General features: G+C 37.9%; 1 long non-coding RNA gene across 3 annotated transcripts in view; it reads left to right on the top strand.

Annotated features, from left to right (window-relative positions):
- Nucleotides 1-7,005, top strand: part of LOC140905009 (uncharacterized) — a 154,901-nt gene that overhangs the window by 102,552 nt on the left and 45,344 nt on the right. The window lies entirely within an intron of this gene.

The raw sequence follows: 7,005 nt of genomic DNA, 5'->3' as shown, positions 1-7,005 counted from the left end.
TACACTTACAAATCCTTGTTTCACTGTAGGCTCTTGTTTAAAAGACCATTGTCATGATCTGTAGTATTCTAAAATAATGACAAAACAAATTGGTATAGCACTTGATATTTTTTACAATGGCCTGGCAAAGTTGTAGTCTTCTTTATCAATATAAAAATCATTCAGTGTATTCTTTCAAGTGACACTACAGCTTTATGTAAAGATGGAACCAATGTGTGTTTATTCATTTTTAAAATAACATGATTTTTAAATAAGATAAAAGGTCACATATTTATTAATATTTAGCACAGTTCTCATTACTCTGACAATGTTATGCAACTGTTGCCATTTTACTGCTGATGTTTAGCTCTTTGCATTAATTTAATATGCACAAATAATCTTGCATATTTTAAATGTTTCTATACTTAGTTTCATTCAAACTGAATATAATATTAATCTCTACATCACTTATGGTAAGCAATAGTGCCCTTCCCCCAAATTCCAGAAAACCAGTAAACAAACAAACAAAATTTAGATGGCCACAAATCATTTATGAGGCTTCTTTTAAAACTGATTTCCTAACTGAGGAACTTTACAGTTGAATACTGGTGGTTGGTATTGAGCTAATTGCCTAAAGACCTAGAAAAGCGCTATTTTTCTGAGCTTTTCTACAGACTTTGAGACCAATTTCTTTCTTAAAAGAATATATATTTTTGACAAAGGACATACTTATAAACATTGTATTTCCTTTAGGAACAAGAGAATTCCACGATAATATTTTTGTTAATGATAATGAATTGGTCATTATGCTATGTTATTATTTGTTTCTTCCCATCTGAGATGTTTATATCTCAGAAGGTCAAACATCTGAGCAAAAAGAGAGTGTTTCATCTGAATCCCCTGGTTTGGCTTTATTGTAAATCTAACTGGAAGGGAATACTTGAAGGGAGGTCAGTTAAGGATAGGTGGCATATTCATAGCATCAGATACCTGTAAATGGTCCTTAGGGAAATTATTCATAAGTTTCTGCTCAGGTATTGTGCTGTGAAATGGACATCTAGAAAAGGATGTGGCAGGGAGAATTAACTGTTCAGTTAGCTGGACGGTTTGAATCAAAATGTGAAATAAAGGTCAAAATGTTAGGCAAGATGACAATCAATGGTTAACTTTGCTGTAATTGCATTTAGAATGGTTTGTTGGAAATTTTGAGGTATTTTGATCAGAACTTTCTGTCCCCATGACATGTCTTGGGAAGGTGAAAAAGGTATAAGATATTCTGCAGATATGGGTTCTGTATGGATCTGGCATCAATATAAACTAAGGAGGCCAACAAACGTACCTCAGTGATGGGGCTGATGTGGTCACCGATACATCATTAAGACATTCTGGACTGGAAGAGTTTAAAAAAGATTTGTAATGAATAGTGATAGATGCAACACTATTCATGAATCATTGATGGAAGTGAGAGCTTCTCAGTGTTGGAATGTTTATGGCCATCACAGTGAGACTTGCAAGAGGAATATTACCACTTGTTCTTATAAAAACAGAGAAACCCAATCTCACTATAACATCTGTTCTGTATTGATTATAATAGTGGTGCTGGCTTACAGCAGCTGTAGTTATTGGGATGCTAAAACACTTGTTACTAAACTTCTGTGGCCACAGGACATAGAATTCATAGATTTTAAGTCCAAAAAGGATATTGTGTGTATCTAGTTTGACCTCTGACGTAACACAGGCCATAGAATTTCACCCAGTAGTTCTTGCACTGAGTCATATAACTTGTGGTTGAATCAGAGCATAACTTTTAGGAAGATCTCAGTCTTGAATGAAAGACTTTGAGTGATGGAGAAGCCATCAGATACCGTGGTAAATTGTTCCAGTGGTTAATTGTCCTTATTATTAAAAACATGTGTCTTATTTCCAGTTTGAATTTGCCTGGTGTCCACTTCCAGTGATTGGATCTTGCTATCTTGCTATGCCTTTGTATGTTAGATCCAATCACTGGAAGTGGAAACCAGGCAAATTCAAACTGGAAATAAGGCACATGTTTTTAATCAAAGAACCTTCTAGCACCAGATACCTTGTCCCCAAATAAGCACCTATAGATTATGATCATGTCTCTTCTCTTGACAATCTGAATCGACTGAACTTCTTAAATCTGGATCAGTTATTGGACCATAGAACTACTTTGATATTGAAATAAATGGCATTAGTGATTCACTTGGCGGCATTTTTCTCTCTGTGGAAGTGTTGATAATGTTGAAACATGGAATGAAGATTGACAGTGCTGCAGTAAGTAGCATCTTCTTATGAAATATCAAACTGAGGTCCTCACTTCAGCTATTCAAAATGCATCTTCTTCAGTGCTGAAATGGCTACGAACTGGGGACTCTGACAGACCTTGAGAGAGAATAGCAAAACTAGGCCCAAAACTTTTTCAAGAATTAGAACAAAATATTAGGTAAAGTAAAAGAAACAAAAAATGAAAAAAATATTCTTCACTAGGAAGTAAAGAAATGGCAAGCTGGAGATGAAATATTATTAATAAATAATTTGAGATACATATTAATTATGAGAAACAAAACTTTTAAAATTATACAATATAAAAAGGAACAGAATTAGCCAGCAGGTTAATAATTAATATTTCAAAAGCTAGTGTTCAAAATAAAATCTTTTATGTTTATTAACTACATTCCTATATAAATTGCAACAGTGTGCTCATGGGCTAAAAGAATAGAAATAAAGTGTAAACAATTAAAATGAATAGGTGAATAAAACCTGAAATGTAGCTATATTTAAAAAGAGCAAAGAAAACAGATGAAAATATTGTAGATTTTAAAAACATAACTATAGAAAATCATTTCTTTGTACTTTTAGACTTTTGGGGCATTTTTCAAGTGGCTTTTGTTGTCAGAAGAGTGACTGTAGAGATGGCATATTAATGACCCCTCAAATAAGTGATATTTAGTTTGCTCAGTTTATTGCTCAAAAGGTACTTTCGCTAACTTCTACAAGCACCACCTGGGATCTGAAATTCAAGCTTTTCTGCTTCTTACATCATTTTCAGTAATACTCTGTAATCAGAATTTAGCTTTCAAATTTTGCTGATGCGTTAAGCAGAAATAATCCAGCTGTTTCATTCTCAGTTGTATGATGTCTGCAATCCAAAAAGCACTAAAAACCTGGTGTGGTTGGTAGAGTACAACACCCAGGGAAATGACATTCTCTGATGAGTAAGAGAATGACATTTCGATTTTCTAGATAATCATTTGTATGACCAAAGCAGCATTTTAAGTGTTTGTGAAATTGGCAGCTCTGGAGAGAACCAACAACTGTGTGGCCAGGTGTTCATGATTATCTCAGGCCTAAGCTGCAAATTAACCTCTTATTACAGTTAAGATGTCTGTATTGGTTCTCAATACTTAAATATGCTGAAGTGATTTTTAGGCTGTCCAGTTGTTTTGTGATATGTATAAAAATGTCTATTGAGGAAGAGAACGAGACCAACAGACTCACTTCACTTTTGATCTAATCTAATTTTGATCTCACACCTCCACATGTAATAGACTAACATCTAGGGAACAATCTTGTTGTTCTTCTTCAAACGTATTGTCACGCTGTCTGGAGTGGCTCAACGACCATGAGTGCCAGTCGCAGGGTAGACTGTCAAAAAGCAGAGCAGAGACTCCAAACGTGTGGTATGTTCTATAATTAAGATTTCACCAACCCAGTAACAAGTGTGAAGTCCTAAAGCATAAAACAGTCTTACCACAGAGTCACAGCCAGTTCACTTGGGCATTCCAGTCTATCTTGACACTTAGGCAAGATAAACTATGTGATTAGGGTGACCAGATAGCAAGTGTGAAAAATCAGGATGGGGTGGAGGGTAATAGGAACCTATATAAGAAAAAGCTCCAAATATCAGGACTGTCCCTATAAAATCGGGACATATGGTCACCCTATATGTGATAGATGGTCACTTTACATAAAAAATCACTACAATATTCAGGTCACCCCCAATCCCAAAGAATCAGTCACTTACCCAAGGTCATTTGTACTCAGATCTCAAACCAAAGACAACGCTTGTAGACAATCCTGTAATAAACTAACTAAAGATTTAGTAACTAAGAAAAAAAATGAGAGTTATTTACAAAGTAAAAACAGGAAACACACACACAAATAAGGTAGTCTTAGATTTAAAAAGGTAACATAAGCTTCTATAACAAGCAGCTCTGTGTGTCCTTTAGGGCAAGCAGCATAGGGATCTCTTGCTTACATTTAGGAATCCTTGCCCCATCAGTGTCCAGACAGCATAAAGAGACCCAGTTTCTCCTTGTCAGGGATTTTTTTCCCTTCCTCACCCCAGAATCCAGGTGGATGGGATAAATTCATGTGCAGGCCTCTCCTTCCTGGAGGGATTGAGGAATGCTGTCAACTAGGTGTCTGTCCTTCGTTGACACACAATGCCTGATTTGCCTTCAATGCGCCATCTTGTGTGCTGTACAAGCACTTTACCTGAATAAATGCTTCTTTTCCTGTTTGGCAAGTTACACTGTTACAGAGGTTTACAATGCACACACTCAGTATAACTTATTGCCATGGGCTACACAGGTTGTAAGTGAGATCATTACATGCAGCATCCTACAAGCATTCCATAAAATCTAAACTCTAAACACAGCCTTATAATACTAATATTTTTCCGACTATACTAAATAGGTAAGCTAGACTAGTTTGCAGCTATGCATTTATCAGTATTCATTGAGGCCCCAGACCTTTGGCATCTGGTCAGTCTCTTTTAAGTACAGTAATCCAAGAAAACAATCCACTGAATCCCAAAGCAGGGGGTTAACTGAGTGGCTGTCAAGTTTCTCTGAAAGTAAATCAATTGTCAGGATTTTTGCCATCTTGGAATGAAGAGAGAGGGCTATGGAATGGACATGAAGGAATTTAGGGTTAGCATGAAAAACAAAAGGATCATCATTTATTATGACTGACTATCATTGATATTGTATTAATACCTAAATATCACAATCAGGATCAGGGCTCCATCCCGTTAGACAGTGTACCAGCACAAAGGAAGATGCAATGTCTGACCTAAAGAGCTTTCAGTCTAAGGCTAGCCTCAATCCTCCAAAAATTGTAAGCGTGTGCTCAAGATTCACTTGTGAATGATCCCAGTGAAGCTAGTGGTACTACTTCTGTATGGAAGACGAAGCAGGGGAAACATAGGGCTCAGAAAGGACTAGATAAGTTCCATCAATGCCTCTTAGCCAGGATGGGCAGGGATGGTGTGCCTAGCCTCTGTTTGCCAGAAGCTGGGAATGGGACAGGAGATGGATCACTTGATGGTTACCTGTTCTGTTCATTCCCTCTGGGGCACCTGGCATTGGCCACTATCGTCAGAGAGGATACTGGGCTAGATGGACCTTTGTTCTGACCCAGTATGGCTGTTCTTATGCTCTTATGGGAAAATATTTTGTAAGACTGAGGCCTAATTTAAAAGAAGAAACAGCAAGTGAGTAATAAACAATGGGGGGAAAAAGAGAGGGAGAATGAGATAATGGTAATAATTTAGGATCACATGGTTGTGTAAGGTCACACTGGGGGAAATTCACCCTGTGTGGAGGGCCAGAACAAAGCCTATTCTTCATTTACTTCTCACTTAAGTCCTCTGACTAGGGCTTAAATCTTCTAAATAGGCCGTAAGTAGTGTATCGGCCTTGGGCTGGAGCTATTCTCAGGGGTGAGTTGCATTGGAGCTGTTCAGCTTGATGTTCCAAACCATTTGAAAGCTTAAATAAATTATCTCTGAATGCCACTTACCCTAGCCATTGCTAACTGGCTGATTTCTTGTAGACAAAGTGGGCTTTGAGGATGGACTGGAAGGAGGACAGGGCAATGGTCTTACAGATTACTTCAGAGGATATTGCTAGTGCAGGGGGCAGCACTGAGGATGCCATGGATGGTATTTACTAATCATCAAACAAACCACCAACAAGCTCAGAAGAACAGGTAGACATTAGATGGGAAAGTATAGACACAGGTGCTGGCACAGAACAGCAACAACAAAAGTAGAGATAAACACCTGTCTCTGGCCTTAAACAGGTTTACCCTAATGCATAACCAAATATTACTGTACCCAGCCTGTAGACTGCACCCAGATGAACACAGGAAGGGAGATGAACTGATCAAGTATAACTGAATACAGAAATATAATGTGATAGGAAGGTGGAAATCTCAAACACTCAAAAGTAAGCAAATAAATGAATCATAGGGACACCTTACCTAGGGGTATGGTGGATTCTCCATCAGTTGAAGTTTTTAAATCAAGGTTTGAGGTCTTTGTAAAAGATGTGCTCTAGCTCAAACAGATATTATGGGCTTGGTGCAGGAACCACTGAAGGCATGACTACATGAACTCTTACTGCTCAGCAAGTTGGGCTGTAAATCTACAGCGCTCCTGCGTGCCACTCGCTAACTGTCCTTGTGGACCCTGCTGCAGCTCAATGGAAGTTCTCTAATGCACACTGATGTACCTGGTGTACTGTATATTAGTGTGCATTCAGGAATGTCTAGTGAACTTCAGCAGGGTCAACACAGACAATTAGTGTGTAGCATTGTGGAGCGCAGTCGATTTATACCCCAGCTTGCTGTGCAGTAAGTGTTTGTGTAGTCATGCCCTTAGTGAAATGCTATGGCTTGTGTTAAGCAGGGCAGACTGGTTGATCACAATGGTCACTTTTCTGGCCTTTAAAATCTATGGACCTCAACTATACAAGTTGTAAAAAAATAAAATAATCAAATATTGAATGCAAAAAAACAATATTCATTCATTAAGGCTGCACATCTAAGCACACAAATCAGGAGATAGATGCCAGAGCAATCGTAGCTCTGACTTCTTGTACATGGGCATTAGGTATCAGTTTTCAATTATATGACTGGTCAGAAGATTCTGGGGCAAGAACTGAATAAGGAGCTAAGGATTTGAGCCTGTGTTTATAGGGGTCACATATCCATCAACCT

The sequence above is a fragment of the Lepidochelys kempii genome, chromosome 1, assembly GCF_965140285.1.
Source record: "Lepidochelys kempii isolate rLepKem1 chromosome 1, rLepKem1.hap1, whole genome shotgun sequence".
Lineage (NCBI taxonomy): Eukaryota > Metazoa > Chordata > Testudines > Cheloniidae > Lepidochelys > Lepidochelys kempii.
Note: the sequence above shows the minus strand (reverse complement) of the source record. Positions and strands in the feature narration are given on the sequence as shown.